Source organism: Protopterus annectens, chromosome 8.part0, assembly GCF_019279795.1.
Source record: "Protopterus annectens isolate FY-2018-M chromosome 8.part0, PAN1.0, whole genome shotgun sequence".
In the NCBI taxonomy this organism is placed as follows: Eukaryota; Metazoa; Chordata; order Ceratodontiformes; family Protopteridae; genus Protopterus; species Protopterus annectens.
Genome location: NC_056741.1, coordinates 1,092,676,773 through 1,092,689,351, shown reverse-complemented (window position 1 = coordinate 1,092,689,351; position 12,579 = coordinate 1,092,676,773).

Genomic DNA, 12,579 nt, shown 5'->3' with positions numbered 1-12,579 from the left:
GTCTTCTGATGGAAATGCCTGAACCCGCCGTCCATGAGCTAACTTCAGCAACATGGGAGATGAGCCTCATGGATGAGTTTGAAATGGACTAAAGGGTAGCCAACTGTGAGGAAATAGTGCTCTCTACCTCAGAGGATATGGTCCCAGAGAGGGATTTGGAAAGTTTTTTAATAAAATCCCTCTGAGCTCTCCTAAAATATGCAAAGTAATTCACTGACCTAAGAGCAAAAGTTGCAGAAGCATGGACCAGCTTTCAGAATCTGTCCAGAGCCTTAGACTCCCTGCTAGGAGTGTAGACAAGAGGAACTTTGTTCTCCCAGTTCATTCTTAGTGGCCGCCGCTGCAACCATGGCATCAACGTGTACGGTCTTGCTCCAATATGTTCTATCCTTAGGTGGTGCCAGGACCCTATCTGGTCTCTTATGGATAGGCTCAGTCATGTCAGGCTCCTTCCACACCCATGAAGAGACCAAATCAATGAGCTCTTCAGCAGGCAGTCACCCAGGAGGTAGAATGACAAGTGACAAAGGCCTCCAGGAACATAGACTCCTCTTGGGAAAGGGTATCAGAGGACCAACCTCCCCTTTGTTTTAGGAGTTCTAAGATATCTCTAAATGAGACATCTTTGGGTGATGATCTGGGGGACCTTCATCAAAGTCAGTGTCCACTGTGACAGACTGTTGCAGACAGTCTAAGTGCCTCCTTTTACACTTCCTCTTCCAAGGGACTTCTTCGGTGGGATGCTCTGGAGAAGTGTCAAAAGATATTAATATACCCTGCTGGGTTGCCTGGAGACTGGTTTGGGCTGGCTGTCCTAGTGGAGCAGATGATTAAGGCTCTGGATGCAGAATGGAATGTAACTGGGTAGTCGGAGCTGAAGAAGGAAGACAGCTCTCTCTACTACCTTGAAGGCAGAATGCCGCGGAGAAAAGGACACCGATAGATCTGATAAGGCACGCTTACAAATCATCAGCTCCCCTCACCCTGAAGGCAAACTACTCAAGGAAGGAAAAACAAAAATAGAGTGATAACAACTACTAAAGGTTGCTCACAAATGTGAGCACATCAACACAGACAGCCAAGAAACAGATAGTCCAAAAGGTGTTTTTATTCCAAGGGAATTAGCACTTTCGTGGGGTTACTGCATCAGATCCAAAACAAGAATGATAAAATCACAAGACACATTCTGTATAAAAGTACAAAAGAGAGAATGCAACCAATCAACAATTTGCATTAATAAAACAATTAGCAAAGATCACTGCCTCTTAATTAAGGCTGGCCTGAGTGGAATACCAGAGTTTAAGCCTGGAGGCCTATGTGACTGTAAATATATAATCCATTTAGCTTCAGACATTTCCACTTCATTATTAACATTACCTCTCCTGTTACTATGTACTGCTAGTTTTAAGACCCTAAAATGAAAAACATCATGTCCTGTTGAAGCTGCATGACTAGCCAATGCATTCGTAAGAACCCTATTATGAATATTACCTAAATGTTCTAAAATACTTTCTCTTAACTGTCGTGTAGTTTTTCCCACTTAAAAACACTGACATGCATAGCAGTTGGCTAAATAAACTAAGCTCTTACTCCTGCATGTAGCCATAAATCTAGACGAGAAGGCACGTCCAGTCACTGGATGAGTAAACTGAACATCTAAGGAAATGGAGGAACAGGCTTTACAGGTACCACAAGGAAAAGGATCCCTAGCTAATACTGACTCTAGTCGGACATTTAGGTCCATAACATAATAGCCTCTTAATGTTCATATTGTTCCTAAAAACAAAACCTGGACATTCACCTACAATCTGCCCCACTTTATTGTCAACTGTCAAAATAGCCCAATTCCTTCTAATAACTTCACAAAATTGCTGTATATTACTTGAAAATGTAAACAATACATTGGGCTAATTGATGCGTTGTCTAGGATGGTTATATCTATGCACACCTGAGAAGTATGGAGCTCCTCTGTTGCCTCTGAGTGGCCACTTTAGAGTACAGATTTTCTAATTGTCACCTCCAGTAACCTCTAGTGAGGAAACCCTCATGTAAGTTACTCATCTCATCCATTGTATCTTCATTCGTACAGAGGCGAGAGACGAGATACCCTTAAAGATTGCCCCTTGTCTATGTTAGAAAAAATATGGGAGGGGTGCATGCTGGATCTGTGTAAGACACTGTTCCTCCAGTAGGGTTTCCTGTATAGCTTGGTTTCCACTCTAGCTTGTACATTCTTGTAGATGGTAACATCCAGGAAATCAATGGTAGTCATGGAATAATTTACAATAAACTTCAGAAACATGGATGTAGCTTCTAAGTAGGTAATGAACTCAAAGTTCATCTACTCCACCTGCCCAGAGCAAAAAAAAATCATCCACGAACCTCACATAATGTTTGATAAAATTTGCTAAATGCATTATTATTAAAAACAAGGCCCTGTTCCCACTGCGCCAACACCAAATTGGCACAGCTGCTGGTGCAGAGGGTACCCATGGCCACACCAACTTTCTGCAAGAAATACTGATTTTCAAACAAGAATACATTATTTAAAATCAGATTTAATAACATTAATCAAGTTATGATTGTACTCACTGTGATGTGATAAAAAAATGCCTCATAAGATCAATCCCTTCAGAATGTTTTTCATTTTAGGGTCTTACAACTAGCAGTACTTAGCAACAGGAGAAGTAACGTTAATAATGAAGTGGAAATGCTTGAAGCTAAATGGATTATATTTCTACAGGCCCATAGGCCTCCAGGCTTAAACTCTGGTATTCCTCTCAGACCACTCTTAATTAAGAGGCTGATCTTTGCTAATTGTTTTATTAATGCAAATTGTTGATTGGTTGCATTCTTTCTTTTGTCCTTTTATACAGAATGTGTCTTGTGATTTTATCATTCTTGTTTTGGATCTGATGAAGCAGTAACCCCCATGAAAGCGCTAATCCTTGGAATAAAAACATCTTTTGGACTCTTTGGACTATTTGTTTCTTGGCTGGCTGTGTCGATGTGCTCACATTTGTGAGCAACCTTTAGTAGTTATCGCTCTATTTTTGTTTTTCCTTCCTTGAGTAGTTTGCCTTCAGGGTGAAGGGAGCTGATGATTTGTAAGTGTGCCTTATCGGATCTATCGGTGTCCTTTTCTCCGAGGCATTCTGCCTTCAAGGTAGAGAGAGACGTCTTCCTTCTTCAGCTCCGACTACCTAGTTACATTCCATTCTGCGTCCAGAGCCTTAATGATCTGCTCCACTAGGACAGCCAGCCCAAACCAGTCTCCAGGCAACCCAGCAGGGTATATTAATATCTTTTGACACCTCTCATCTCTTGAGACTGGTTCCAGGCAGAGAATCTTTTCCATTTTTTCAGTGTAAGACTTTCTGGTACTAGGCCTCCTTGCTTCTAAAATGATATCCATCACTGGTTTACTGAGAGATGGTAAAGGAGAAATTATGTAATTAGCCAGGCTGCTAGACTCAGTGTTTGAAGTTGAGGATGCAGACTTTGGTTCTCCTGCTGAGACAATAGAGGTACGGACAAAGGTGGGGGAGTTGTAGTTATGAACAAATGTCTACCTTGATTCAATAGATACTTTGTTGATTATTAATGAATATACTAAAATTACTAGAAATAGTACAAAAGATATCATAAGGTACATTAATCAACAATTAATGTCTGTGTGTACATCTGAATTGATAACACAAGAATTATCAGTATTTATTAACTACATCTCCTAAAATTCCTACAATATATGGACTTCCTACGGTTCACAAGTCACTCATCAATCCACCCTTAAGACCCATCTATCTCGGTGACAGAATGGGTGACAGCCTACTTCTAAGTATTTGCATAGCATATTAACACTGCACCTTCACTAGACTAGTACTATCATTAAAGACATGGTGGACTTTTTAAGTCAGTAAGCAAAATGGTCAGTAGATAAGAATCTAAAAGAATGCCATTTTGTTACTATGGACATTGATTCTTTATTCACTGTAATGCCCAACCATACAGGCATTCAATATATAAGTGAATATCTTACAGCGTTCTTTAAACATTCCCAAAATGAAATAGGCTGCATATGCGAACTGCTTAATCTTGTATTAACATATTTTTTGTTTCAGAAACAAATCTATAAACAAAAAGTACAGTAGTGTACACTTACCATAAATGTAGCTGTTCGAGTGTATTCACTGTTGCAGTCATTACATTTGGGTAATCCTGCTGGCAGGTTGCCCTCAGTCGGCCTGAATTCCAAAGTCCTGGGTCCTGCATCAGCTGCTGTCGCCCCTTCTCTGACGTCAGGTCGTCAGGGATATAAAAGATGCGGCCGACGCCATTTTCTTTAGTTTTCCTTGCCCCAGATGTCAGGTGCCCCGTAAAAGGGTAGCCAAATTTATATATGTATAAATACATGCACCAATATAAACTTTACCTTCATCTACAAGCAAATACACCACATAGGTTCCATCAGAAGAAAGGGGAGTGGTGGGTGGGTAATCTGGACTGCAACAGTGAATACACTCAAACATCTACATTTATGGTAAGTGTACACAACTGCACTATGTTATTCTTGTTTCACTGTTGCAGTCATTAAATTTGGGTAAAGTCCCAAAGCTATGGTTGGGAGGCTGGATCTAAACAGCATTAGGAGTGGCTATGAGGCCCTGCAGAACTGCAATGGCAAAGCCTGCCCTGGATTTACAGTAGAGTGGCAGATGATAGTGCTTTGTGAAGGTGTGCACTGAATTCCAAGTAGCAGCCTCTTAAATGTCCTTGGTTGGTACTCCCCTGAGAAAGGCTGCTGAAGTGGCTGGAGCTCTGGTTGAATGTGGCCTAATGCCATTAGGCACTGGCTTGTCATGGTGTAAGTAGCCGAAACGAATGCAGTGGCCTATCCACTTTGAAATAGTCTGCTTTGAGATAGCCTTTCCTTGTGATCCTGCAGCATATGCCACTAGTAATTGCTCTGTCTTTCTAAAAACTTTGGTTCTGTCCAAGTAGAATCTAAGCTGTCTGTGTACATCCAAAGAATGCAGAATTCTCTCCCCCTTGTTCTGTGGATTTGGATAAAAAGTTGGCAGATGAATAGTTTGGTTAAGACCCACACTGGACACCACCTTAGGCATAAATATTGGGTTTGTCCTTAGAGAGACCCTGTCTGGATAAAAAATGATAAAAGGTTCCACAGCCATGAGTGCCTGTAGCTCTGAAACTCATCTTGCGGAAGCTATTGCCAGGAGCAGAGCGGTTTTCCAAGATAAAAACTTTATATCAGCAGTAGCAGCTGGCTCAAAATGAGGCAGGGTGAGTTTTTCCAAGACATAGTTGAGGTCCCATGCAGGCAATGGTGATCTCCTTGGAGGCCTTACATTTTTGGCTCCTCTGAGGTACTGCTTTAATAAGGGATGAGAAAAGATTGGTGGCTCTGTATTGTAATGAGCCGAAATGGCAGAGGCATGAATTTTAATAGATGAAAAAGATAGGCCTTTGTCCAGCATCGCAATTAAGTATTGCAAAATCTGAGGAATATTTGGCACAGCTGTATCAGTTCCTTGTGCCTGGTTCCAAGCACATAATCTCTTCCATTTTCCAGCATGATTTCCTAGTATGAGGCCTTCTGGCCTCAAAAATGACATCCATCACAGCTTTACTGAGAGGTGTGTTTTGTATGACTACATTATCCGCCATGCTGCCAGGTTTAAAGTCCTGAGTTGGCTGTGCAGGATCGGATTGTTTTGCTGGGACAGTAGATGAGGTATTTGAGGTAAGGTCCAAGCTGGGCAGTGAGACAAGTTCTTTAGGATTGGAAGCAGTACTGGCTGGGCCAGTCTGGGGCAATCAGTATCATTTTGGCTTCTCCTGTCTGACCTTTAGGAGTACCTTGGGGAGGAGAGGCAGAGGGGGAAAGGCATATACTGATAGGTTTTTCCAGCTGAAAGATAGGGCATCCACTTTCCATGCTTGTCTGTGACAAGTCCTTGTGCAGAATCTTTTTAGTTGGTAGTTGTGAGGGGAGGCAAATAGATCTATGTCCGGGCATCCCCATTTCCTTGTTATCATGCTGAAGACTTGTGGATCCAGCTGCCACTCATGGGGATCCATGAGGTTTCTGCTTAGTTCATCTGACAGAGTATTTTTCCTTCCTGGCAGGAATTGTGCCTGCAGATGTACTTGGTAAGTTAATGCTGTGTCCCATAAAGTCATGGCTAGTCTGCAAAGGGGGCTAAGAATGTGTGCCCCCCCTGCTTGTCTATATACCACATGACCGTGGTGTTGTCTGTCTATCAGTAGTTTTCCCGGATGAAGTAGGTCCTTGAAGGCTGTCAGGGCATTCTGAACAGCTAGCATCTCTTTTGGATTGATATGTAGATGCATTTGGGTTGAGGACCATGTACCCTGAATGCATCTTCCTGCCATGCGGGCCCCCCCCCAGGTATAATCTGATGCATCCTTTGTTAGTGTCTGCCTGGCTGGGGGTAATGTGAATGGCTGTCCCTTGTTTTGGTGACAAGCCTTTGCCCACCATTGAATCTCCTGTTGTAAGCAGGGAATGAGAGCAATCATTGTTTCCAGGCTGTGGCAATGTTGAGTCCAAACACTTTTTAGATACCATTGAAGTTTCCTCATATGCAGTCTTGCATATGGAATTAGTAGGATGCAGGACGCCATGAAGCCCAAAGCCTGCAGAATTTTTCTTGCAGATAACTGGGCCTTTGTTGCCAACATTTTGAAATAGGTAGTCAGTTGCCTTTGTTTGTCTGGCATGAGATAAGCCACCTGGGCAGTTATATTTAAGCTTGCACCCAGGAATATTATCTCTTGAGAGGGTACTAATTTTGATTTATTTTCGTTGACTGTGTACCCTAGGCATGTTAGAAGTCTTTTCACAAACACCAGATGCTGTAGAAGAGTGCGTTCTTGTTCTCTGCTTGAATTATCCAGCCGTCCAAGTAAGGATATATCTGTATTCCTCTGTCTGCAGAATGCAATTACTGGTGCCAGGCACTTTGTAAAGACCCTGGGCGCAGTAGATAAGCCAAAGGGGAGTGCAGAGAATTGGTAATGCATTGAGCCAGCCTTGAATCTGAGGTATCTTCTGCATAACTGTCTGATTGGGACATGCAGGTATACCTCTTTTAGGTCTAGAGTCACAAGCCAAGTATTCTTGCCCAGCATGGGCAGAAGCTGCTGCAAAGTCAACATCTTGAATTTTGGTATATCCAGGAATGTGTTCAGAATAGATAGGTCCAGTATTGGTCTCCAGACCTTGTACTTTCTGGGTACCAAGAAGAGTCTTGAGTAAAATCCTTGCCCCTGCTCTTGCTCTGGTACTTGTTGAATGGCCTCTATGTCCATGAGGGATGAGACTTGTTTTTGTGCTTCTGCCCATTGATTTTTTGGCAGATCTGGCCAGCCGTTTGCCTTTGGTAGGGTATGGAAATGGAACTTGTACCCTTGTGAAACGATATTTAGAACCCACGTGTCCTGGGTTATAATGTGGCAATTTTGAGAAGTGCGTGCTAATTTTCCCCCTAAGGGTGCTGCCAGGAGATAAGTGCTTGGTGCAGGCAGGGGGAAGTCATTGGGACTGTTTCCTGTATGGCTGTGATTTGTCTTCTCCAACTTTGGAGTTAGAAGCACCCCATTGCTTTGACCTGTATGAACCTTGCGCCTGGGATCTGCCCCTTTGAGGTCTGTCTGACACAGGAAAGGACCAATTCTTTGTAGGCCAGTGTCTACTAAACCTAGGTGGCTGTACTTGTACAGTTTGCATAGATTTAGCGTTGTTCTCCATTTTCTTTAACACCTCTTCTGCCTTAACACCAAAGTATCATGCTGTAAAGGTGCATCTAATAATTTAACTTTGACATGATCAGGCTGATTTTGTTCCTTTAACCAAGCATGCCTCCTAATTACAGAACCCGCAACTGCGGCCCTGCAGGAGGCCTCCAAAGAATCAAAACCACATTGCAAAGTATGCTTTCCAACTTGTTCAGCTGCATGCAATAAATCCTGCATTTCTTTGTTTTCTGCACATTCAGAGTTTAATAACATTTTCTGTTTAAGAAATGCCATGACATGTTGCTGATATTTGAGCATATGAAACTGACAGTACAAGGCCCTTATAGCTAAGGTGGCAGATGTGTAAATCTTTTTTCCGCATCTATCCAGTGCTCTAGAATCTCTGTCAGAGGGGGTAGGATTTTTTTGCAGCAGAAGCCTTAACTCCTTTGGGACCCTGTGAAATAGTTTCTGGGTCTGCAGCAGGGTTTTTAAAAAGGAATTTATGAGTCAGGAACCCTGTAAAATCTGTCAGGCTTAACAGGAGATAGAGGTAAGGAGTCAGGGGTAAGACTAGACCCTGAAAACACATCTACAATGTCTAACACAGGTGGAATGGCTAGTGGCCTGTGTTGAGGTAGTAAAAGGAAATCCCTGAGCCTCTTTTTAGATTCTGAAAAATCTTTGCTCTCCCACTGGAAATGCTCCCTCATGGTATGCAAGCTTTCCCCAAAAGAGTAGTACTCTGGAGGAGAAGCTGAAGGTATAGATTCTTCAGCATCAGAATCCTCATGGGGGAAGAGAATATTCCTGATCAGAAGAGGAATCAGAAGAAATAGAAACCTGATCTGAAGATTCATAGTCAGTCTCTTGCCTAGGCCTCTTATCAGGAAGGGCATGGGAACCCCTGATCAAGGTAATTAAGTCTTCGGCCATTTTGAGCATCGTTTTTTTGGGCATAGAGGCCTGTCCACGTGGCTCATGAGTTTGTTTCTTTGCTTTAGAAGGTGCTTTAGCCTTTGAAGCTGAGGTTGGTTTAATATATAGATGTTTAGGTCTGAATACAACTTCAGAAGCCAGTGCCTGCTCAGCGGCTCCGGACCCATCTGAAGGAATAGTATCCGAGGCTCCAATACCTTGAGTTTCCAGAGGCACGGCCAACTCCACGTGGGAGTTGGTAGTGGCCTGTGACTCTAAAGTAGCGGGCATCAGGGGCTGCGAAAGCACCCCACTGAGAACCGGCGACTGGCTTAGGAGAAGCTTTGTTGGTTTTGGGCCTCGGTTGTCTCTCTCTCTCTCCTTTTCTTTGTGTTTTTTGTGAACTCCGGTAGTAGATTGCTATCCGACGACATTTCTGGATAATTAAACCGGCGTCCGAAATAGTTTAAAGCAAAATCATACTGACGCTTAATAGTGCGTTGGTTAAATCTAGCACAAAACTGACAACCAGAAACGTTGTGATCAGGGCCTAGGCAAGGAATACAGTAAGAAAGTCCGTCCTTATGAGGTATTTGCTTTCCACAAGAAATACAATTATTTACTTTTTCTGACATCAGTCTGGAGCAAGAAAAAAGTTTCCCCAATGGGGTACTTAGCTTTGTTGAAGACTTGGATCTGAAACTCGAACATGAAAATCTCAGGAGCCGACCGACACTTGCGAACTGCTTCTGCTTCGGGCACTGCGCGGCATGAAAGACTAAAGAAAATGGCATCGGCCGCATCTTTTATAGCCCTGCTGACCTGACATCAGGGAAGGGGTGACAGCAGCTGACGCAGGACCCAGGACTCTGAAATTCAGGCCGACTGAGGGCAACCTGCCTGCAGGATTACCCAAATGTAATGACTGCAACAGTGACACATGAAGAACATCACGGGTATTGTCATGGACATGCCATTGGCAAATACACATGCTAATGTAATGTATAATTGGGAAAGGAAGTATATCTTAGTTGACAGTCCACATTAAAGGAGAACTGCACCCACACACTGAAAAAATATGTTTATTTCATCATAGTTTGAGGTTTCCTACATTTTACCACCACTCTGGGACTATTTGCAGGCTTTTAAATATTTTTATATGCAATTTCTGAGTCTGACCACATGGGGTTTGGCATCTTGAAGTCATTCTGATTCTTTAATCTGCCTCTAGGTATCCCACAATGCAGTGCTTGTCTGTAAAAAATTATATCACACAAGCCTCTTTCGTCCTAATGCTCCTGTCACTGCACTGATTTTACATAAATACACTGGTGGCTTTCAGTCAGCTTTAAGTACACTTCATGCCGTTAAATGACAACAGAAATAGTGCAAATGCCACAGAACAGACTTTCAAAGTGCTTTTTACTGCTGCTTCTCTTTTTAGACTGGCTAAAACTGCAGTCTTTTGTGAAGCCTGATTTGTACTACTATGGCTCATCTCCCATTCCCCCTTCAAATACAACTTCTTTAGCTATCAAAGTGCTAAGGGTAATTTGAACTGTTACCTGCTGTGATTGACAGCTCACAGCAGGAGACTTGATTCATGTAGTGTTTCCTTGTTCTAGCTTTTACTTTCTGTATAGGTAGGGGAATGACCACGGAGCTATATCACAACATGGGTGGGTTTTTAGGACGGTCATGATGTCAGTTTCAGGAGGGAATTGGCCAGAAAACTACCTGGATTCATTGGCCTTGATGACATCAATGAATTGGAGATGGCAACAAGCTTTTCCAGGGTGGGATAAAAAATTTTTGAACGTGAAACTACCACAGAACAAGTAAGGTACTCTTTTAGTGGAAACAGTCGATTTAAAATATTGTAAATGCTGCACTGTTGTTTATTCAGAATAGGGACAGTAAATAGGAAGAAAAAGGACCGAGAAGTTGAGCATTTAAGAACAGAATCCCATTGTTGTCTTTTGTGGATGATGTATTTCTAATATGGGATGGTTTTGTAGCTGAATTTAACTCTCTTAGAATACATCTCTAATACCACAGACTTAAGTTTAAAAGTGAGATATCTGTTAAAGAGATCAATTTCCTTGATATTAAACTTAGTAAGAATGTGAATGGCATCATTAAGACAACACTATACAGGAAAGAGACTAAGTGCAAAATGTATCTGCACAGGACAAGCATGCATCTTCCCTTTATATATAGCAACATTATTAAGAACCAAATGCGAGGGTGGCATCACTAAAGACAGATGATGCAGATATGATCGAACAAATAACCAACACTGAACAGGATTTTAAGCAAGGTACTGACATAGGAGTTATCAAACAAAATGTACTTGCTTAACAGATAGCAAATGCCTTTCAGCTTCTCCCATTAGGGGTTGCCTCAGCGGATCACGAGTCCAGAGATTGGCAGTGGAGTTTTTCCGGTGTTAGTTTCCAGCCCGGCGTCCACCTTTCACAGAAAAAGTACAGTTTTGTACCTACCATAAATGTAGATGTTCGAAGATCCACATTGCTGCAGTCCTTACTTATGGGTAGTCCGCTGTCCTCGGTCGGCCCGAATACCAAAGTATTAGGCTGACGTCGGTCATGGGCGCTCAGATCTGACATCAGAGCATCAGGGTATAAAAGCGCATGACCGACGTCATATCCTCAGTCTTTTCTTGCCCCAGATGTCAGAAGGCCCTAAAAAGAAAGGCCACAGCCCAAAAACAGGATACCTCCCAAAAACATGCCCAACAACAACCATCACCCAAACCATATTACCATGCCAAACTACAGCGAGGAAGGAGGGAGGGTAAATTGGACTGCAGCAATGTGGATCTTCGAACATCTACATTTATGGTAGGTACAAAACTGTATTATGTTCTTCATCTCACATTGCTGCAGTCCTTACTTATGGGTAGAATCCCAAAGCAGAGGTAAAGGGAGGATGGCAAAATCATAAAGCATTAGGGGCTGCTAAAATGCCCTGTAATATTGCAGAGGCAAATCCAGCCCTAGACTTAGAATAAAGAGGAAGGTGGTAATGCTTGGAAAAAGTATGTACTGAACTCCAAGTGGCTGCTTCCAAAATATCTTTTGTAGCTAACCCCCTTAGAAAGGCAGTAGAAGTGGCAGTAGCTCTAGTGGAATGAGGTCTGATTCCAACCGGAACCTCCTTACCATGATGGGAATAACATACAAAACCCAATCCATTTAGAAATAGTTTGTTTTGAAACAGGTTTCCCCTGAGAACCCAAAGCAAAAGAAACAAACAACTGCTGAGACTGCCTGAACCCCTTGGTTCTGCTCAAATAATAACGTAACTGTCTGTGAATATCCAAAGTATGCAAAATCTTCTCCCTTTATTTTGGGGTTTGCATAAAAGTAGGCAAATGAATAGTTTGGTTCAAGGCCACACTAGAAACCACTTTAGGCATAAAGGAAGGATTAGTATGCAAAGATACCCTATCCTTATGAAAAATCAGGAAAGGTTCCACTGCCATAAGGGCCTGTAATTCAGAAACCCTTCTTGCAGAGGTAATGGCCAACAAAAAAGCAGTCTTCCATGATAAATACTTTAACTCGGCAGTAGCTGCAGGCTCAAAAGGTTGTAGAGTAAGTTTTTCCAACACAAAATTGAGATCCCAAGCAGGAGTAGGAGCTCACGTGGGGTCTTATGTTCTTTGCCCCTCTAAGAAATTGCTTAAACAAAGGATGGGAAAATAAAGGAGGGTCACAGTCATAGTGAGCGAAATGGCTGCAGCATGAACCTTTATCGAGGAGAAAGACAAACCCTTGTCCAATAACTCAGTAAGATATTGAAGAGAAGCCCTTAAATCAGGCTTGGAAACATCAAAGTCCTTAGCTTTGCTCC